This window comes from Aotus nancymaae, unplaced genomic scaffold (genome assembly GCF_030222135.1).
Source record: "Aotus nancymaae isolate 86718 unplaced genomic scaffold, 86718_ANA_hifiasm-v0.15.2.pri h1tg000021l, whole genome shotgun sequence".
Taxonomy (NCBI): Eukaryota; Metazoa; Chordata; class Mammalia; order Primates; family Aotidae; genus Aotus; species Aotus nancymaae.
Genome location: NW_026988433.1, coordinates 28777001 through 28800690, shown reverse-complemented (window position 1 = coordinate 28800690; position 23690 = coordinate 28777001). Strand labels below are relative to the sequence as shown.

At 40.8% G+C, this 23690-nt stretch overlaps 1 pseudogene; it reads left to right on the top strand.

Moving 5' to 3' along the window:
- Positions 1–3378: 3378 nt before the first annotated feature.
- Positions 3379–4272, top strand: LOC105728692 (large ribosomal subunit protein uL6-like; annotated as a pseudogene).
- Positions 4273–23690: the final 19418 nt, after the last annotated feature.

The window sequence follows — 23690 nt, the reverse complement described above, 5'->3', positions numbered from 1 at the left end:
GATGAAGTCTCACTCTGTTGCCCAGAGGGGAGTGCAGTAGCGTGATCTCGGCTCATTGCAACCTCCGCCTCCCGGATTCAAGTGAGTCTCCTGCCTCAGCCTCCTGAGTAGTTGGGATTATAGGCACCTGCCACTGCGCCCAGCTACTTTTTGTATTTTCAGTAGAGGCAGGGTTTCACCATCTTGACCAGGCTGGTCTTGAACTCCTGACCTCATGATCCACCTGCCTCGGCCTCCCAATGTGCTGGGATTACAGGCATGAGCCACTGCACCCGGCCTGTAGTCCTTTTTATAGCACTTAAGTCCTTCATATGACAATTTCCTTGTAAAAACTAAAACACCTTTTAAGGCTAAAAAAACCTACTCAGGGTTTATTTCAGTCTGGTAAATAAATAATACTAATAACTAAGATGTACTTATTATTAATTTCAGCATGAGAAATTCATTATCATGTCCTTTTAAGGAGTCTTTCATCTTCCTTCTTTGTGTTTCCACAAAGGCTTCTGTTTTATTTTTCCAGCTTGTTTCTTACCCTACAGACCTTCAGAAACACATATAAGTATCTTCTTGTGTTCACTTGATTTATAGACAGTGTAATGGGCATTTAAGCTTCCTGACTCTTAAAGCTTTTGTGGAGTAACTTCTTTACTTGATGGGTTCTTTTCAGACCCAAGAGTAATATTTGTGTGTCTTGTGGGTTGAATAAACTATTTTAATAATTATTACTTTGTTAAAAGGAATCTTCTGAGAGTGGTGGTGTGTTTGCAAAAGTCTTTGCACTTGAACTGAATAAGAAGTTTTGTTAAGAGGTTTGGGGATCTGATTTCTTCTGACTTGCACTTCAGCTGCTTTTAACCACAGGCAGCCAGTAAAAATATGTGTGACAAACCTATAAACCAGAAAGTGATGACAGCAGGCAGAGTGAAGTGCTGTAAAATTTTTATCATCACACTTGAAGCGATCGTGTTGCTTATTAATGGAGAAAACTCAAGTCCTAACACGTGGCAGTTTTAGTCTGTGTTCAGCCTTGCCATGTGCTTTCATCTGCCAGGCTCCTCTTAGCTTTCCCCCTTGTTTCTTTTTCTTTCTTTCTTTCTTTCTTTTTTTTTTTTTTTTTTTTTGTAGAGATGGGTTTCACCATGTTGGCCAGGCTGGTCTCGAACTCCTGACCTCAGGTGATCCACCCACCTTGGCCTCCCAAAGTGCTGGGATTACATGCGTGAGCCACTGCGCCTGGTCTCCCCCTTGTTTCTCTGCTTTGAAGTTCATTTGTTGTCCTGGTTTACCATGAAATGACACTTGGGGATAATTCAAAAGAGGAGGGTGACTTTATTGACCTGTACTTTCCATATTTCATACTGCCTGTTTTCCAGTTGCCCCCAGTTACTTTGCATTCCTTATGTACTGTGATATTCCTGTGTTGTCAAACTAGAGCTTCTTCCCACAGCTAATTGGCTGATCAAGGTTTCTCCAAAGAGATACACATCAGTTCTGTAGTTCTCTAAACAATGTGTAGACCGAGAGCCACTCAAAACCTGGCTCTCTGCAGACTTTCAGGTGGTGGTAGTCATGGAGAGTCAGTAGTTTTGGCAGGTACAAGCACATATTAATAGTATGTAGATGGGAACCTCTTTCTTGAGGCAGAGTGTCCTGAATGGAAACGTTTTCCTTCAGTAATCCCACAGTTCAAATATCTTGCTTTATCTCCCCAAGAATACAAAGATTTGAATGAATTTCTCTGTTTAGTGAAGTCAGAGAGACAAGAACAAATGTGATAGGCTGGTATGCAACTTTTTTTTTTAAGTTTGGGAAATACAGGAAGGGAAAAGTCATGGATAATTCTGTCACACCAACGTAACTAATATGGCCATTTTGCACATTCCTTTTCAGGATTCCTATATGTTGAGTTTCACATAATTGTAAAACTATCATACATAGGACTTAGGGTTCTAAGTTTTTTTTACAAATTAACATTGTGTCAAACTATTTCCACATTATTTTGAATCTTGAATAGTATGCAGCTATTAAATAAGCTTAGAACAAGAGAGCTACTGTAATTTAGCCATTCCTCTAATGTCAGACATTTGTTTTTTCTAGTTTTTTGCAATAGCTAATGATGTTATAATGAAATTGTTGGTTTTAATTAGATAAAAAGAAGGGATTGAAGATAGAGAAGAGAAAGGGGTGTAGGTTGTAGAGCAGGGACAGAACTTCTTTGCAGCTTAGCCTTGGAGAGAGAAAGCTGAGGCAATGTATAACTTTGTCCCTGTATCTAGAAAGGTAAAGGATATGTTTGGGAGAAGGGAATGGTGAGTATTGGTAGGTCAATGGCCTATTTTGTTCAATTGTGTTTTACAGGAAGGTAACATGATTGGTTCTAAAACTATAGAACTTTTATTAAAAGGGAATATCCCCCTTTAGGTGATAAAAACTACTGAAAACTTTTTCTAAGAAAAGGCTAGGAGGTAGGGGTTTATGAATAAATGTTTCCATTATTTTAGATTTTTATTTTAAAAGGTAAATCATCACAAATAAGAATACCGAATTAAAAGACATGGCATCTCAGGAGGTTGCAGTGAGTCGAGATTCAGCCACTGCACTCCAGCCTGGATGATAGAGCAAGACCCTGTCTCAAAAAAAAAAATAGTATGGCCTTTTCAGTGGTTTTTGACCCACACTGTCAAATTGTCTTCCAAAAAAATAGTATTAGCTTGTGTTACACACCCTATATCCATGGACTCACTTCAGTGTACATTTATCAGCACTGGGAGTTTTCATTTTTTTGTATGTGAGAAATGACATTCAATCACTTGAATCTGCATTTCTCATTATGAAATTAAAATAAATAGAAACTTTTATTCTATTTCCTTTGGTTATTTTCTTTCTATGAGTTGGCTGTTTATTTGTTCTTTTTTTTTTTTTTTTTTGAGATGGAGATCTCGCACTGTTGCCGGGGCTGGAGTGCAATGGCACGATCTTGGCTCATTGCAACTTCCGCCTCCTGGGTTCAAGCAATTCTGCTGCCTCAGCCTCCCAAGTAGCTGGGATTATGGGCATGCACCACCACACCTTGCTAATTTTTATGTATTTTTAGTAAAGATGAGGTTTCACTATGTTGTCCAGGCTGGTCTCAAACTCCTGACCTCATGATCCACCCACCTCGGCCTCCCAAAGTGCTGGGATTACAGGCGTGAACCACGCACCAGCCTGTTTTTGTTTTTTATTCATTTTATCATTTGTGGTCCTGTTGTTTTCTTACCAGTTTGCTGGAGTTCTTTTTGTTGTTTTATTGTTTTTTTTCCCTGTAAGTATTTTACTGATGCTGCTCTTTTACCTTACACAAAACTATTATCTTTCTTTGCTGCATCTATTGTAAGAATGAAGATCATTCTCAGCAGTCAGACTGTTGACATTCCAGAAAATGTTGACATTACTCTGAAGGGACACACAGTTATTGTGAAGGGCCCCAGAGGAACCCTGTGGAAAGACTTCAACCACATCAATGTAGAAAAAACTCAGTCTTGGAAAGAAAAAAAAGAGGCTCCAGTTGACAAATGGCGGGGTAACAGAAAGGGGCTGGCTACCGTTCGGACTATTTGTAATCATGCACAGAAGGATGTTACAAGGGCGTTACACTGGGCTTCCATTACAAGATGAGGTCTGTGTATCTTCACTTCCCCATCAATGTCCTTATCTAGGAGAATGGATCTCTTGTTGAAATCTGAAATTTCTTGGGTGAAAAATACATTCACAGGGTTTAGATGAGGCCAGGTGTTGCTTGTTCAATATCTCAAGCCCAGAAAGCTGAATTGATCCTTCAAAGAAATGACATTCAGCTTGTTTCATATTCAGTGGCTTTGATTCAGCAAGCCACAACAGTTAAAAACAAGGATATCAGGAAATGTTTGGATGGTATCTATGTCTCTGCAAAAGGAATTAGGCCAGGCGCAGTGGCTCACACCTATAATCCCAGCACTTTGCGAGGCTGAGGCAGGAGGATCACCTGAGGACTGGAGTTTGAGAACAGCCTGACTAAAATGGTGAAACCCCATCTCTACTAAAAAATACAAAAATTAGCCAGGCATGGTGGTGGCCCCTGTAATCCCAGCTACTCGGGAGGTTGGGGCAGGAGAATTGCTTGAACCCGGGAAGCAGAGGTTGCAATGAGCTGAGACTGCCATTGCCCTCTAGCCTGGGCGACAGAATGAGACTCTGTCTCAAAAAAAAAAAAGAAAGAAAGAAAAAGGAACTATTCAGCAGGCTGATGAATAAGATCTAAGAGTTGTCCAGCTATAGAAACAAGATGCTGGATAATTCCTAAGACCTACTTGTGATATTTAAACGATGCAATAAAAGACCTATTCATTTTGGAGGGGAAAAAAACCCAAAAAACTATTATTATTATTGTATTTACTTCTAAGTTAGATAAGTTATTACCTCACTAGAGATATAGAAAAGATTCCATTTAATATGCTGTGTCATATAATAATAAAGTGAAAAAACTTTTCCCCAAATTATCAAGTCATCATTACCATACTATTTTGAAAGTACATTTTATTGCTTTGTGATGGCTTTTTTTTTTTTTTTTTTTGAGAGGGAGGCTCACTCTGTCTCCAGGCTGGAGTGCAGTGGTGCGATCTCGGCTCACTGCAACTTCTGCCTCCTGGGTTCCAGCCATTCTCCTGCCTCAGCCTCCCAAGTAGCTGGGATTACAGGCATGTGCCACCATACCCAGCTAATTTTTGTATTTTTAGTAGAGGTGGGGTTTCACCATATTGGCCAGGATGGTCTCAATCTCCTGACCTCGTGATCCACTGACCTTGGCCTCCCAGTGTGCTGGGATTACAGGCGTGAGCCACCACACTTGGCCACGTGATGGCTTTTTTAAAATCATAAATGATTTTGTATTTGTCTCTTTTGGGGCTATCTAATCTCTTTTATTGACCTCTGTTTACTTTTACAAATACAAGTAGGGAGCCCATTTTATTATTACTCTTTAGTTTCAGTTTTTACAAGGGGACAGTAAGTACTTCATGGATCCAAATATTAGGAATTGATCTTAGGCAAAAAAAATTGGGGCAAAACGGAAGCAACTTTATAATTAGAGTTTTATCTGTGTTTTTCTGACTACCTGATTCTGTGCTGTTTTTGCAACATTTACTTAATATATTTCTTTGAATGCTGCTTCAAATTTTGTTTCAAATTTGAGGGGGAAAATTATTAGCAAATGATAAACATAAACAAAATTTTATTTGCCTTTTTTTGTTAGAGACAGAATTTAAGGAAAAATTCTGATGATTTTGATTACAGGTAGTGGCTAACCTCTTATTATTTATTTATTTATCTTTCCATCTATTTGTACATTTTATTTTTGGTAAACAGTCTCTTCCCCAGTAAGACTGCAGTTCTTCTTAATCATAGAAGTTATTCCTTTCCTTGTGATGGCCTTCTGTGTTCTGTGTCTTGGCAAACATCTGAGCCTAATAGTTGGGTGGTGCCCTTGGCATAGATGTTATGTAAGGAATTATCACCTGCTTTTAGAGTCAGTCATGCCATGAAAATCGAAGGAGTCAGTAAGGCGTTATGGAATCAGGAGGCTTGTGTGACAGCTGTGACGCTGATGCCAATTAATTACCTGCCTGGACCTCAGTTTCCTCATCAGTAGAATGAACACAATTGGCCTAGTGACCCCAAATGTCTCTCCCAAGCTAACATTCTGTGATTCTCATTCTCTGAGATGTTACCATGAGGAATGTTTACTTCTACATTGCTTTTAAAATAAGAAAAACGGAGAAAAGAAAATGAGAACTAGAGTTTAATTTTAAAATTTTGAAGTGTCATTGATGAGGTTATAGTCATGTGTCATGTTGCTTTAGTCCGATAGTTCTTAATTAAGAGTATGCATTAGGGCTACCAGGGAACATTTAAAATATATGCATAGATGTGTGTGAACATATATACATATTTACACACACAAATATGTTTATTTTTCAGAGACAGAGTCTCACTCTGTTGCCCAGGCTGGAGTGCAGTGGCATGATCTCGGCTCACTACAACCTCCACCTCCTGGGTTCAAGTGATTCTTCTGCCTCAGCCTCCGAAGTAGCTAGGATAATGCCCAGCTAATTTTAGTATTCTAAGTAGAGATGGGGTTTCACCACGTTGGTCAGGCTTGTCTCAAACTCCTGACCTCATGTGATCCACCCGCCTTGGCCTCCCAAAGTGCTGGAATTACAGGCATGAGCCATGGCAACTGGCCACACATACAAATATGCTTGCTTGGGCCCATGCCTTGCAAATCTGATTCAGTAGGTTAAGGATAAGGATAAGACCTAGTAAGTCTTGGTTATTCAGATGCAAATAGGGGTTGAGAGGCCTCTCTTCCACTTATGGAAAGCAGATACTGTAGGTATAGACTGATCTGGTATACTCTGCAACAAATAAGTCCCATTGCTCTTTTGGGATCCTATAATTAATTGGCACAGATTTTAGTTTTTCCTCTTTTCTTTTCTTTTTTTTTTTTGAGATGGAACTCATACTATAGCCTGGGCTGGAGTGCAGTGGTGCTATCTCGGCTCCCAGGTTCAAGCGATTCTCCTGCCTTAGCTTCCCGAGTAGCTGGTATAACAGGTGTGCACCACCATGCCTGGCTAATTTTTTGTATTTTTAGTAGAGACAGGGTTTCACTATATTGGCCAGGCTGGTCTTGAACACCTGACCTCATGATCCACCCACCTCAGCTTCCCAAAGTGCTGGGATTGCAGTCCTGTGCCACTGCGCTCCCGGCCCAGAGAAATTACAACAAGCTAATTTTTCTTTAAGAAGAACCCGCTTCTCATTTTCCTATCTGTTCAGGCTGATATAGCAAAATAACATAAACTAGGTGGCTTATCAACAAGAGAAAACAATTTCTCACAGTTCTGTGGCCTGGGAAGTCCAAGATCAAGGTGCCAGTAGATTCCATGTCTGGTGAGGGCCCACTTCCTGATTCTCAGTAGGTACCGACTTGCTGTGTCCTCACATAGTGGAAGGGGAGATGGGCTCTCTGGAGTTTCTTTCATAACTGTGCTAATCCCATTCTTGAGGGCTCCTAATCACCTCCCAAAGGCCCCTCCTTCTAATGCTGTCACTTTGAGAGTTAAGATTTTGACACAGAAATTTTGGAGGTATAGAAGCATTCAGATCATAGCACTTATATCTCAAAGATAAGGAGATTACTATGTTCCTTTTCACTTTTCTCTCTATATTTTAAGTATTAGTGACATTTGATTGTCTAGTATATAATAAAACAGTCTTTTGATTGTTGACCCTATTTTGACATTGTATGATAGGGGTTATTTTATTTTTTTGAAATGGAGTTTTACTCTTGTTGCACAGGCTGGAGTGCAATGGCACGATCTCGGCTCACTGCAATCTCTATTCAAGCAATTCTCCTGCCTCAGCCTCCCAAGTAGCTGGGATTACAGGCTTGTGCCACCACACCCAGCTAATTTTGTAGTTTTAGAGACAGGGTTTCTCCATGTTGGTCAGGCTGCTCTTGAACTTCCGACTTCAGGTAATCCGCCTGCCTTGGCCTCTCAAAGTGTGGGATTACAGGCATGAGCCACCACGCCTGGCCTAAAACTTTTTTAAATTAACTATCTTTTTAAAAACACATAGAATAAAAAGTATGATGAAAGTGAAAGTCCAGCTTATTAGAGATAATGATTATTAACATTTTGGGGGTTTCGCTGATTTTATTAAATATAAAAATTATTTATTAAATTAATGTTAATATTAAAATAATAATACATTTTATTAAATACCATTTAAATATCAATCCAGGGCTGAGTATGGTGGCTCATGCCTATAATCCCAGCACTTTGGGAGGCTGAGGCAGGTAGATCACGAGGTCAAGAAATCGAGACCATCCTGGCCGACAAGATAAAACCTTTTCTCTACTAAAAATGCAAAAATTAGCTGGGTGTGGTGGCACACGCCTGTAGTCCCAGCTACTTGGGAGGCTGCAAAAGGAGAATCCCTTGAACCCAAGAGGCAGAGGTTGCAGTGAGCGTAGATCGCATCACTGCACTCTAGCCTGGGTGACAGAGCGAGACGCGGTCTCTAAATAAATAAATAAATAAATAAATAAATAAATAAATAAATAAGTATCAGTCTAGACTGGGCGTGGTGGCTCACGTCTGTAATCCCAGCACTTCGGGAGGCTGAGGTGGGTGGATCATGAGGTCAGGACTTTAAGACCAGCCTGGCTAAGATGGTAAAATCCCATCTCTACTAAAAATACAAAAATTAGCCACGTGCAGTGGCGGGTGCCTGTAATCCCAGCTACTCAGGGGGCTGAGGAGGAGAATCACTTGAGCCTGGGAGGCAGAAGTTGCAGTGAGCCGAGATCATGCCACTGCACTCTAGCCTGGGTGACAGAGCAAGACTCCATCTCAAAAAAAAAAATCAGTCTACGTGTAGTGATAGTATAACATATTGGTTAAAAGTATGGACTCTACTTTTACATTTATGGTCAATTTTTTTTTTTTGAGACAAAGTCTGAGTCTGTTTCCTTGTTTGTAAAATGGGGATGATGGTAGCAGTACCCACCTAATGATATTGCTGTAAGGATTAAATGAAAGGAGGCATACAAACATTCACCCTCTGTCTAGTTCTGGTTAAATACAAATATCAGCTATGAAGATGATAAGGAGATTAAAGAAGGATGAATGGCTTATTTGGATCAGCAGAAATGAGAAGAAATCACCTAAGGAACAAGTAGTAAGGGTGGACCTGAGCTTGCTTTATTTGTGGGCCCTGAAGAAGATGGCTAGCTTAGGCACTTTTACAAGCTGGAGGTAGCGCTCTCTTAGTGGTTTTGACTGGTGACACCCAGGATGACAGTGCTGTCATGTGGGGATAACATACCACTAAGCTGGATTGTGTGTGTTTTGATGCCTGATTGGACCAGCACAAAATCCTGGGAAGAAAATAGAGAATCTGCAGAAAGTATTTTTTTATTGCAATCTTGCTGCATCTGGCCTGAAGATCCTGTGTCTGCTTATCCACGAGTTAGCCTGGGAGAAAATGTGTAAGCCTTGGTTTGAGTGGTCTGCCCTTATGTCTGTAAGCAGGGTTGTGTGAGAAGGGGATGTCTGTCTGACATTTGGCTTCTCTGCATTTAAACCATGGTTGGGAGTAAAGATGGCATAAAATGTGGCCTCAGTATTTTGTACCTGTTACTTATTCTCCTGCATCCACGGAATGTTCCGATTATGGCTTGTTACTTGTCAGGATCTCCTGAGAACATATCTTGACTGTGAGCTAAGTCAGGAATATTGAATAATTTGCCAGATGTTTCCAGTCAGATGAAAGAACTAAAGCTACACTCTTCATTAGAGTCCTTCCTTCTTCAGATTCCTTATTTTGGCCTGTGGGACTAAAATGGTAAGGCTTTTAGAGTGAACCTAATATTAGAAAATGCATCATCATGTTTTCCTTTCTGATAATTACAATCCTTACTTCCATTACTTCTAGCTAAAGATCATCATCCTAGTAAAACTTTGCCAGAGAACCCCGCAGCATTCACCAGCACGGCCACTGCAGATCCCAGAGCCCTGCTACAGGCCTATATAGACAGTCACTCTGTGGTCATCTTCAGCACGTCCACATGCACACGCTGTGCTGAGGTAAGGCTCTAAGCTCAAGGGGTTTAAATGGAATTGCAGGAATTTGACAGACTGTTGAGCTCAAATGTAAACAATTGGATTTCACCTTTAGGAAGAGTGTATGTAGGTGTAACTTGCTTCAGAGTGATGGTAAAATGTGGACTTAAGAAGAAAATATTGCCTGAGTAATCTTTTTCTGAGCTTTTGCCAAGTATAAGATGTTTTCAGGTAGTCAAAGTCAGGGAAGGTTAGGGTGGGGGAGTTACCAAACTGGTTGATTTGCTGCTCTTTCAGATATGTCTGTAGGGAATATTTCATAAGGAATGGTTGCTTAGGGTACTACCAAATTTTGATAGGTATCTCTTCATGCTGTGGTTTATTATGCGGAAAATGACTCCACAAAGAATAAACTGTGTTTCCTACTTGGTTCTTAATGTTAAATTATCAGAAAGAAAGGTCAGTGGTCACAGCCATGGGGAGGATTGGTTTAGTCCCCCATGAATTAACCACGGAATGAAGGTGAGAATTGAAAGGCAAACCTGATCTGGCTGGTGCTTCAGAGGAAGGTTGAGGGCATTTAAATGTCACTGAAGTTTGGCTGGGCATGGTGGCTCATGCCTATAATCCAAGCACTTTGGAGGCCAAGGCGGGTGGATCACCTGAGGTCGGGAGTTCAAGACCAGCCTGACCAACATGGTGAAACCCCGTCTTAAAAAAAAAAGAAAAAGAAAAAGAAAAAAATAAAATAAAAAAATAAAAATAAAATGTCACTGAAGTTTAGCTCTAAATTATACTCAGTGTAGCTCTAGGCCTACACAATGAAGTCTTAAGTAAATATAACTGGCCATCTGTCCAGGTTCACCTGAAGGTTAATTTATTATTAAGTTTAATTTTCTCTCAATTTGTCTGCCCTGTGACTTACTTTCCAGATCTCGAGATTGAATTCAGAAGCCTTTTTATTCTGGAAGCCTTACATAGAAATGGGCTTATGGGCTTTTTGGACTCTCTCTTCGTTTCTCTTTCTCTGTGTGTTTGTGTGTCTGTGTGTGTGTGTGTGTGTGTGTGTGTGTGCGCGCATGCACTTTTTTTCTAAATAAAGGAAGGTGGACAGCAAAAACACTGAAGTAGGGAGACCCTTTCATCCTTGTCTCTCTCCTGAACACAGTCTGCATCGATGCCACCTTTGGCTTCATCCCAATCAATGTGATAGTGATGCCTTTCATGTAGGACATTGGGAGTAGGATTGCAAAGAGGTAGAAGACACGAGTCCCATCCCTGGGGGTTTAGCTCAACTGAGAGGGCAGAACATAGGCCTAAGAAGAAAAATGATCTCAGATAGCCCATGCTAAAATCTACATGACTGGACAGGCAGTAAGTGTTAGAGAATTTAGAAGAGGGCTGGGTATTAGAAATCTGCTATGTAATTCTTGGCTTCTGGGGGCTTCATTATCTAGCTCTGGCGATCTCACCTGCTTTGGGGACCTACCCCCACCCAACTTCCTTTTTGTTTAATCTTTAAAATGAAGGGCTTGAACTAGTTGCTTACTGAGGGTTTTTTTAGTTCTGAAATTATGTGCTTGTCTAGTCTCTTTTGTTACCAAACAATGGTTAAGAGCTTGGACTCTAAAGTCAGAGCGTGGATCTTGGCTCTGTGATTTCTCAGCCACATGACTTTAGTTATTTACCTGTGATGCCACAGTTTCCCCATCTGTAAAATGTGGATAATAATAGTACCTATAACATAAGTTTGTTATTAGGATTAAATTAATATTTATGAAAGCCTTAGAACATACCTGACACATAGTAAACACTATATCAGTGTTTGTTAAATAAAAGAACTACTTGCATATTTTTCTTTTCTGTCAGGACATAAAAGCAGGTGGTTAATCTTCTCACCTGTCAGTACTGAGGCAAGATTATATGGCAATCAACAAATACCTGACTTAATGCTAAGTACAATTAATCCTATCAGTGGCTTAATAGCTACTATTTGAGGGCCAACTATGTGCCAGGCATTTGGTCATTCTACCTATATTTTCAAACATTATTAAAGAATTGGGAGCTGGGCACAGTGGCTTATGCCTGCAATCCCAATGGTTTAGGAGGCCAAGGCAAGAGGTTCACTTGAAGCCAGGAGTTGGAGACCAGTCTGGGCAACATAACAAGACTCAATCTCCATGAGAGAAAAAAAAAAAAAAAAAAATATATATATATATATATATGCGCATATTTTATATATCTTGGATATATCTTGGCATGGTTTGCATGTGCCTGTAGTCCTAGCTTCTCAGGAGGCTGAGGTGGGAGGATCACTTGAGTCCAGGAGTTAAAGGTTACATGAGCTATGATTGTGCCACTGCACTCCAGCCTGGGTAACAGAGTGAGATCCTGTCTCTAAAATAAATAAATATGGGCACAGTGGCTCACACCTGTAATTCCAGCACTTTGGAAGGCTGAGGCAGGCAGATCACTTGAGGCCAGAAGTTCAAGACCAGGCTGGCCAACATGATGAAACCCTCTCTCTTCTAAAACTATAAAAATTAGCTAGATATGGTGGTGCACACTTGTAATCCCAGCTACTCAGGAGGCAGAGGCATGAGAATCACTTAAAATTCAAGAAGCAGAGGTGGCAGTGAGCCAAGATCGTGCCACTGAACTACAGCCTGGGCGACAGAGCGAGACTCTATCTCAAAATAATAATAATAATAAAATAAAAATTTAAAAATAAAATCAGTAAATAAACAGAAAATTCTGATTTTAACCCTGCCCTAGTTCTGGAATGAAGAGTTGGGCTAGCAGTCAGGATTGCTACTGGTGATAGGTATAGATTCTCAGTGTGCTCCTTGCAATCCCAGATCTCTTTGACCTGTCATTGTTCTTTTTTCTTTTCTTAAGTCCCCATTATGCCCCAGAATGTTCTTATTCTTAATGTTATCTCTGAAATCTACTAACTCCCTCAGTCCCCAGCTCTCCTGCCTATCCCCACAAATGTAAAGCCTTGCCTGTATTTTCCCCAGTTTTACTTAATTAAATCTAGCCTGGGAATGAAGAACTTTTCCTATAACATTTGTGTTAGTTTGCATGCTTATTTAAACGTACAGTTATCTAGCAAATTTATTTAATGTCATTATCCAAACAATCCCAGGGTATGCCAGGTCTTCTAGATAAATATCCTCTGGTTTTACCTTGACGATTACTAATTCCTTAGCTTTTCTGAATATATAAACTGTTTTCAGGTTGATGCCAGTTAATTTAGAAATTAATTTTCGATGTCTTTGGCCATGAAAGATGATTAAGTGCTTTTCCTGGTAAAGTAGTGGATTTCTTCTGTGGGTGCACAACTCATATACTTAGCTGTTCACATTTATTTATTTATTTATTTAAATTATCTTGAAGTAGAATTTTCCCAGGTTATTCACTTTAGTTTTGATTTAATCTCTCATTTAACAACTGGGATGTGAGTAAATCAGAATGGAGAAACTTTGTTTTTATATTTGTACTTGGTCTGATGAATGTGTATTTCTCTCTGGGGTGAGTAATGTAATTTGCACTAATTCAAGTTGGGAAGTACCCATAAGGAAATTAACTTCTACATAAAGTTAGCTTTCCACTCTTGCATAACACATTAGTTAATGTAAGTGTTTTACATACATCCTGCTGTGAAGAGTAGGTTTTAAAGTGCAAAGACAATCCCTCCCCACCTTTTCAGAAATGCAATATTTGTTTCTTATATCTATTTCAGAGTGGGAGGGGCTGAATTCAGATTCAGATTGGGGCTTGGGTACCATCTAAAAGAGTTTAAGACTACTGAGGTTGTATAAATGAACTTACTTTCCCATTTTATTGAAATGTTGAATTTAGTCCTATAGAAATGATAGAAATCTCTCAGTGTACTCCTATACAATAGGAAGTCTACTTTTTTTTTGTTATTGCTGTTGTGTGTGTGTATGTTTTTTGTTTTCGTTTTTATTTTTTATTCTTGGAGACAGTCTCACTCTGTAGCCCAGGCTGGAATGCAGTGGCAGAATCTCAGTTACGGCAACCTCCGCCTCCCGGGTTCAAGTGATTCTCCTGCCTCAGTCTCCTGAGTAGCTGGAATTACAGGCACGTGCCACTACACCCGGCTAATTTTTGTATTTTTAGTAGAGACAGGTTTCACCATGTTGGTCAGGCTGGTCTCAAACTCCTGACCTCATGATCCACCCACCTCAGCCTCCCAAAGTTCTGGGATTACAGGCGTGAGCCACCGTGCCCAGCCTGGAAGCCTACTGTTTTAGTCGTTAATTTAGAATGAGACAAGAATACAATTTGTTTTTGTTTGTTTTTTGTTTTTTTTGAAGAATACATTTTCCTCATTGATCATCTCTGTGAACTTCAGGCTACTCTGGCCTTTTAAATTTTATTGTATAACTGTAGGAATATGATTCTAAACTTTCCTAAATAATTGACAGGCTGTTTGTGTCTTATACATAAAAGTCTCTTGTGTCAGTAGTTTAAATGCTATCTAGTCGCATAAGTAACTTTTAAATAAAATTTTATTTTTTATCAGTGTAATTTGTATATGAGCATATGATTTTTTGTTTGTTTTATTTAACAGTCTCAGAGCATAATAGGCTGTTTTTTTTTTTGTTTTTTTTTTTTTGTAACTGATTTATTGGTTGAGGGTTACTCAGCCAAAAAATAAATAGTACTTTGACTATTGTAAGAATGTATTTTTCCCAGGTTTGCCACATAATGCTTTGGAAACATTAAGTGTTCCAGTGCTTAGCTGGGTGCGGTGGCTCACGCCGGTAATCCCAGAACTTGGGGAGGTCGAGGCGGGTGGATCACGAGGTCAAGAGATCAAGACCATCCTGGCCAACATGGTGAAACTCCATCTCTACTAAAAATACAAAAATTAGCTGGGCATAGTGGCACACGCCTATAGTCCCAGCTACTCGGGAGGTTGAGGCAGGAGAATCGCTTGAACCCAGGAGGTGGAGGTTGCAGTGATTTGAGAAAGCGCCACTGCACTCCAGCCTGGCGACAGATCGAGACTCCATCTCAAAAAAAAAAAAGTGTTCCAGTGCTTTTTAAAACATAGTATTAAATCCATTTTATAATGAGGTAGAAGACAAAAAAAAAAAAAAGATAAGCGTAAGGCCGGACGCCGTGGCTTGTGCCTGTAATCCCAGCTCTTAGGGAGGCAGAGGCAGGAGGATAGTTTGAGCCCAGGAGTTTGAGACCTGCCTAGGCAATATAGCGAGACCCCATTCTCCACAAAAAGGAAAAAAACAAAAAGACTATATATATATATACATATATATATATACACACACACATAATGAGGTAGACTGTGTCACTAAACATATAAAATGTATCTTATGAAGTGATACAGATGAATCATTGACAATTGAATTAGAATCAATAGACTTCAAATACTCTTTTAAATATCATTACTGTCAACAGGGAGAATCTTGTAGGTTACATAAAAGTGAAATGGAAAGTTTTCAAAGGAGAAGGCTGGTTGAGGAAGGAAGTAACAAAGTTGGATAAGAGGTTCTCCTGTTGTTTATAACCTCATTTTTCATTTTCCTCCTTGTTTCTCCACTTCTTCCAGGTAAAGAAGTTATTTAAGTCTCTGTGTGTTCCTTATTTTGTGCTTGAACTTGATCAAACAGGTAAGTTTCTGTTTAATATGTAAATCATACCTGCTGACTGTACATTTTATTTAATTTGTTCTGTCTGGCTTTAATTTGTCTTCCTTGAGGTTTTTATTGTTTAGTGAGTACCTGCTAGCTGATTCCTCTTTTTGGTCATTTAGACAGGGCACTCCCCTGGAGCTAATCATATTTACCTTTAGCCTTTACCTCGTTTATAGCCTTGTTATTACCCAGTGTTTCCTGTTATTGAAATTATTCCTCTTATTACTCATGAATCTAGTTACAGATACAGTATTTGCTAGTTTATGGTAACTTTGTTTTGCAAATTTTTCTCCTTTCTGATAAGTAATACAAATAGTATTTGAATTAAATATAAATTGAGATGCATTCAGAAATTGTGGCAGGGACATGCAAAGATCAGTAAAGGTAAAAGATCCATGAAAAGTGCTACTGGGAAATCCCAGGGAGAGAAAGGTTGGTGGAGTAAATGGAAAGCTGCTTTCTAGGACCATGGTGCTCTTTTTTTGAGAGTCAGAAAATCACAAGGGCTCACAGACAAACATTAAGAATCTAATCTAGGCCCATTGGTGACTGACACCTCTAATCCCAACAGTTTGAGAGGCCAAGGTGGTAGGATTGCTTGAAGCCAGGAGTTTGAGACCAGCCTGGGCAACAGAGTGAGACCCTGTCTCTACAAAAATAAAAAATTAGCCAGGCACCCAGGAGCAGTAGCATGTGCCTGTAGTTCTAGCTACTCAGAAGGCTGAGGCAGAAGGATTGCTTGAGCAAAGGAGTTCAAGGTTACAGTGAGCTATGGTTGCACCACTGCACTCTAGCCTGGATGACTTAGTAAGACCTTGTTTCAAAAAAAAAAAAAAAAAAATCTGCTTGGCTGGACGTGGTGGCTCACGCCTGTAATCCCAGCACTTTGGGAGGCCAAGGTGGGCTGATCACGAGGTCAGGAATTTGAGACCAGTGTGGCCAACATAGTGAAACCCTGCCTCTATTATAAATACAAAAAAATTAGCCAGGTGTGGTGGCATGCACCTGTAGTCCCAGCTATTTGGGAGGCTGAGGTGGGAGAATCGCTTGAACCCAAGAGGCGGAGGTTGCAGTGAGCCGAGACCATGCCATTGCACTCCAGCCTGGGTGACAGAATCAGACTCTGTCTCAAAAAAAAAAAAAAAAAAAAAATCTGCTAGTGCCCAGCACCATCATTTCTATTAGGAAAAGTGGACTTCTCCAGATTAGGAAGAAGAGATAAACTTCATGCCACCTAGTAGCTTACAGGAAGCAGAGTTCTGGGCATTGACAGTCTCTGTTTAGTCTCCAAAGGAATACAAGGAAAGGATTCAACTAGACAGAGAAAGATACATGGCAATTGGGAGATATGAGTAATTGGCATGTAAGTTTCATTTCTTTTATTCTTTTTCTTTTTTTTTTTTGAGACAGGCAGAGTCTTGCTCTGCTTTCTCTCGTCCAGGCTGGAGTGCAGTGGCACGATCTTGGCTCACTGTAGCCTTCACCTCCTGGGTTCAAGTGATTCTTCTGCCTCAGCCTCCTGAGTATTTGGACACAGGCCTTTGTAATTCTGAAGTCTGTGTTATTTCCATAATACCATGTTATCTTTCTCCCCTACTGTGACCCTCTATTCCTTCATCAAGGAAGGCTCTTGCCCCTAAATACTCCATAGTATGAAAGGAAATCTCAATAATTAAAATTTCTTCTGGGTCCAAAAGTAGCCTTTTATAAAAATATAAATTTTCCTGGGAAACTTAAGTCACTTGCAACTTGCTGTGAATTAGGGAAAAATAACCAAACAGAACAATAACCAAACAAGCACATTAAATGAATACAAGATAAAGCAAATGAACATGTGGGAAAAGTAAAGGAGGTAACATCGGAAGAAATGGGCAGGATGGATGCACTAAGTGCTTGGGGAGCATGATTTGTAAGGACTTACTCTCTGAATCTGGAAAATTTGCATTTTTTGTAACAAATGGCAGATGTTTTATTTTTAAAACAGTTAATAAGTGGCTAAGGAAGTTTTAAGAGACTGTGGTTTAATATGTGTCAGTCCCACAAAATATAAGCATTGGAATATGAATTGACTTTTGTCCTGGTGGTTTCCCAGTTATACTTCCCTTGCTCCTTGCTCTTTTTTTTTTGAGGTGAAATCTGGCTCTGTGGCCCAGGCTGGAGTCAGTGGCATGATCTCGGCCCACTGCAACCTCCACCTCCCGGGTTCAGGTGATTCTCCTGCTTCAGTCTTCAGTCTCCTGAGTAGCTGGGAACTACAGGCACTTGCCACCATGCCCGGCTAATTTTTTTTTTTTTTTTTTTGAGACGGAGTTTCACTCTTGTTACCCAGGCTGGAGTGCAATGGCGCTATCTCGGCTCACCGCAACCTCCGCCTCCTGGGTTCAGGCAATTCTCCTGCCTCAGCCTCCTGAGTAGCTGGGATTACAGGCGCGTGCCACCATGCCCAGCTAATTTTTTGTATTTTTAGTAGAGACGGGGTTTCACCATGTTGACCAGGATGGTCTTGATCTCTTGACCTCGTGATCCACCCGCCTCGGCCTCCCAAAGTGCTGGGATTATAGGCGTGAGCCACCGCGCCCGGCCCTAATTTTTGTATTTTTAGAAGAGACAAGGTTTTTTTGTTTTTTTTTTTTTTGAGACGGAGTTTCGCTCTTGTTACCCAGGCTGGAGTGCAATGGCGCGATTTCTGTTCACCGCAACCTCCGCCTCCTGGGTTCAGGCAATTCTCCTGCCTCAGCCTCCTGAGTAGCTGGGATTACAGGCACGCGCCACCGTGCCCAGCTAATTTTTTGTATTAGTAGAGACGGGGTTTCACCATGTTGACCAGGATGGTCTCAATCTCTTGACCTCGTGATCCACCCGCCTCGGCCTCCCAAAGTGCTGGGATTACAGGCTTGAGCCACCGCGCCCGGCCCAGAAGAGACAAGGTTTAACCAGATTGGCCAAGCTGGTCTCCAACTCCTGACCTTGTGATCTGCCCACCTTGACCTCCCAAAGTGCTGAGATTACAGGCATAAGCCACCATGCCTGGCCCCTTGCTCTTTCTTAAATGTCCTCTTTACTTTCTCCATCATTCTTCAGATGATTCTTATCTTTTTTTTTTTTTGAGACAGAGCCTTGCTCTGTTGCCCAGGCTGGAGTGCAGTGGCGCCATCTCTGCCTCCTGGGTTCAAGCAATTCTCCTGCCTCAGCCTCCCCAGTAGCTGGGATTACAGGCATGTGCTACCATGCCTGACTAATTTTTTTTTGTATTTTTAGTAGAGATGGGGTTTCACCATATCAGCCAGGCTGGTCTCGAATTCCTGACCTTGTGATCCTCCTGCCTTGGCCTCCCAAAGTGCTGGGCTTACAGGTGTGAGCCACCTGCCCAGCCTATTCTTATCTTTTAAATGTGTATTGCCAGTGGAGAGGTAGGGTGACTGAAAAATCTATTATATTTCTCCTTTTCAAACTACTTTTCTGTGTAAGACTAGATTTTTCATTTACTTCTACCAAAACAAATTGCAACAAATTAATCTGGAAGCAAATATGGGAATCTAGTTGTCTTCTATTAGCACAGATGCTAAAAACTTTCAAAAAATGTGAAACAATACCAGTCTTCTCACTATATTTATTTATTTGTTTATTTATTTTGTGATGAAGTTTCATTCTTGTTGCCCAGGCTGGAGTACAGTGACGCAATCTCAGCTAACTGCAACCTCCACTTCCCAGGTTCAAGCGATTCTCCTGCCTCAGCCTCCCAAGTAGCTGAGATCATAGGCATGCACCACCACGCCTGGCTAATTTTGTATTTTTAGTAGAGACAGGATTTCCCCATGTTGTTCAAGCTGCTCTTGAACTCCTGACCTCAGGTGATCGACCTGCCTTGGCCTCACAAAGTGCTGGGATTATAGGCGTGAGTCATTGCACCCAGCTGATGTATTTATTTTGTTTTGAAAAATATAGTTACTTTTATTAAAATATTTTATTTACATTTACATGTCATAGGATTATTATTGTTAATTTTAGGTAAATTAATATTTTTAAATATCCCAGTTTTTCTTTTTTTGAGACGGAGTCTTGCTCTGTTGCCCAGGCTGGAGTGCAGTGGTGCGCTCTTGGCTCACCATAACCTCTGCCTCCCGGGTTCAAGTGATTCTCCTGCCTCAGCCTCCCAAGTAGCTGGGATTACAAATGTGCACCACCATGCCCGGCTAATTTTTGTATATATTTTTTAAATTTTTTTTTAATGGGGGAAGTGGCGAGGCCAGCCTCGGCTTGCTCCCTCCCCCTAATTTTTGTATTTTTAAGTAGATACTGGGTTTCACCATGTTGGTCAGGCTGGTCTCAAACCTCTGACCTCATGATCTGCCCACTTCAGCCTCCCAAAGTGCTGGAATTACAGGCGTGAGCCACCGCGCCCAGCTCCCAGTTTTCATTTTTAATGCAGTAAATGTTGATAGCTATGACCCATATAAACCAAAGCTCTTTGGAGTCATCAATAATAATTTGCATGCAAAGAGGGACTAAGACCAAGTTTGACACCCCCTGTTCCAAGGCAAGTAAGAAGCATGAATATTAACACAGTTTTGATTTTGTGAGATTTATTTCTCCCAAGGATAGGAGAAACACCATCCTACATGTGCAGTGGGCCTTAGCCACACAGGAGAGAGATGTGATCTGGTTCATGTCTTCAAGGAGCTTGTAATTATCGAGCTGGAACTGCTGATGTAGTCTCTAAGTGCTGGTTTCATGAATAAACACCTCCTTTATTTGTTTCTGCTAGCCTCCAAAAGAACCCTCCATAGGCATGATTTTTATATCAGTATTGCCCACGTAATCTTCCCAGGGCCTGGATCATAGTAGGTATTTAAAGGGCCAGAGATTAATTTGCTAGACAGGACTATTTGGTATGAAATCAGGTGGGTGCATTTATTTATTCAGCATATTTATTGAGTGCCTGCTGTGCACTAGGCTCTGTACACTAAGCACTAGAAATATAGTAATATGCTAGGCAGGCGTGCTTCCTGTCTAATGGAGTTAGACTTGCTTGTGTTTTTTTCCAGCAGATTCCTTTCATCTTCCTTTAGAGTCGAGGGCCTATGCACTGCCTAACTGGATTGGTAATGGAGTGACTGCCCCATGAATTCTTGTATTTGAAATAGTATCATTTCTCAAAGAAAATCAAGAAGAGAAGTTGGGCTACCAGGGGATCCTCTCTCTTCACCCTAACATTTTCTTCTTCCTTCTTTTGGCTGTATTTTGGGCAGTTTACATAAATTAAGGTTATTATTTGAAAACAACCATCAAGGTCAACTGAGTTCACTGAGATTGGTATTGGAGAGAGAAACTCAGCACCGGAAGGTCTGGCATTCATGTCTTGTGTGTAGGCAGTGGTAATAGTCATAAATGCTATCCTCCCTGTGCCAGAGGCTTATGCATGTTCTCCTATTTAATCTTCAGAATACCACCAATCAGGTAATTGGTGATATCATCTTCTTATGATGAAGAAATAAAAATATAGTAAAGTATGTGTACAGGGTGGCTGGCTTTCTGGTGAGCCTACTGGCAACTCGTGGTCCCTCCCACTACGTCCTGAGACTATAAGTATGTGTACAGGGTGGCTGGCTTTCTGGTGAGCCTACTGGCAACTCGTGGTCCCTCCCACTACGTCCTGAGACTATCTCCTCAGAACCTTCCATGACTTGCCCTACCTGTCTTGTGTATAATGTTCATGGTGTTGATATCATGATAGGTGTTCCTAGATGTGATGGTGTCTGTCACACACACATGTGATAATGTGTCTGGTGACAGAGGTTGTACAATCTGCCACCAGGCCAGCTACATACACCTTGGCTATCGCTGTGGATGAGCTGCCACTCACAGGGCCTGTTGATCTACAAAGACCTTGTATCTATACTTCTGGTGTCTTCCTAAGTAGCTTTGATCTAAGGAACAGACAACATCAATGCAATCATCTAAATTTGGCAGCTGCTGCCATTCTATAGCTCTCAATGTGGAAAACAGACGTAAAATTTCAGCAGTTTGCCAAAAGTGTGTATCTGGATGCCATATGTCACTAGCTTGGGGGTTCTGATGTGTATTATTTGTGTCTCCTGGCTGCTGCTAGAGGACATGGCTTTAATGCCTTCAGCAAGTGGGAGAGGCGCTAATATTTTTATGGCAGTATCTTATATCTCTCTTACTTAATCCTCACAACAGCTTTGTGTGGTTGTTGGAATTAATTCTGTTGTTGTGAGGAAGCAGATGCTCAGCATTTGAATAACTTGCTCAGTGTTGCTGTGTCAAGCCCAGGCCTGTCTACTTCCCCAGTTGCCTATTCAGGGATTGCTTTCCTTAAACAAATAAAAATGCCTCACAAGCAGAGGCTGTCACCACTTTAGTATTGATGCTTACACATTCAACAGATTGTTTTAGGCACCTATTTATATATTTCTTCATCATAAGAAGATGATATCACCAATTACCTGGCCGGGCGTGGTGGCTCACGCCTGTAATCCCAGCACTTTGGGAGGCCGAGGCGGGTGGATCACGAGGTCAAGAGATCGAGACCATCCTGGTCAACATGGTGAAACCCCGTCTCTACTAATACAAAAAAATTAGCTGGGCATGGTGGCGCGTGCCTGTAATCCCAGGCTCAGGAGAATTGCCTGAACCCAGGAGGAGGAGGTTGCGGTGAGCCGAGATCGTGCCATTGCACTCCAGCCTGGGTAACAAGAGCGAAACTCCGTCTCCAAAAATAAAAAATAAATAAAAAAAAATATCACCAATTACCTGACTGGTGCTATTCTGAAGATTACCACCACATATAATCGCATCCAGAGATAGCCACTATTAATCTTTTACGTCTTTTTTGTAAACTGTGTTCTGTTTTATAATTTAATATTTTACATGTTATACAAGTGCTTAATAATTTTCTCAATGACTACAAAATAGTCCATGTATTTACTTAGCCATTCTACTATATTTGGACAAATAGTCTGTTGCCAGCTTTTTGCTGTTGTGGAGTAATAGGTTAGAAATATTTTTCTTTGTACATGAAGTTTTTGCTGTATTTAGAATTATTTTCTTAGGATAGATTGCTGGAATGAATTCATGGGTCAGAGTAGGAACAGTTCTAAGGTTCTAGAGCCCTTTAAATGGTGTGTACTAATCAATAACTTCATAAGCTCAAAGAGTTCCCTATACTTAGTGAGTAGTAAGAAATAATCATAGGTTTTTGGCTGGGCATGGTGGCTCACGTCTGTACTCCCAGCACTTTGGGAGGCCAAGGCGGGTGGATTACAAGGTCAGGAGTTCAAGACCAGCCTGGCCAAGATGGTGAAATCCTGTCTCTACTAAAAATTTATATTTTTTAAAAAAAGGCTGGGTATGATGGCTCACACCTATAATCCCAGCACTTTGGGAGTAGATCACCTGAGGTCCAGGGTTTGAGACCAGCCTGGCTAACATGGTGAAACCCCATTTCTACTAAAAATACAAAAAATTAGCCAGGCATGGTGGCGTACGCCTGTAATCCCAGCTACTTGGGAGGCTGAGGCAGGAGAATCGCTTCAACCTAGGAGGTGGAGGTTGCAGTGAGCTGAGATTGCGCCATTGCACTCCAGCCTGAGCTACAAGAAAGAAACTCGGTCTCAAAGAAAAAAAAAAAAATTAGCCTACCATGTTGCCCAGGCTAGTTAGTCTTGAATTCCTGAGCTCAAGCAATCCTCCCACCTTGGCTTCCCAAAGTGCTAGGGTTATAGATGTGCACCACCATACCTGGCCTTCTATCCTAATTCTAATTCTCTTGCTATTTCCACCATATCTGCAGTTACTTCCTCTATTGAAGTCTTGAACTCATCAAAGTCACTCATGAGGGTTGGAATCACCTTATTCCAAACTCCTGTTAATGTTGATATGTTGATTTCTTCCCATGAATCCTGAATGTTCTGAATGGCATCTAGACTGGTGAATTCTTTCCAGAAGGTTTTCAACTTACTTTGGCCAGATCCATCAGAGGAATCACTGTCTATGACAGCTATATCCTTATAAAATGCATTTCTTAAATAATAAGACTTGAAAGTCAAAATTACTCCTTTATCCCTGGGCTGTAGAATGGATATTGTGTTAGTAGTCATGAAAAGAACATCCATCTCCTTCTACATCTCCATCAGACCTCTTGGGTGACCACATACACTGTCAATGAGCAGTAATATTTTCAAAGCAGTGTTTTTTTCTGAGCGATAGGTCTCAACAGTGGGCTTACAATAAACCATGTTGTAAACAGATGTGCTGTCATTCAGGCTTCGTTTTTCCATTTCTAGATATAGGCAGAGTAGATTTATCATGATTCTTAAGGGCCCTAGGCTTTTCA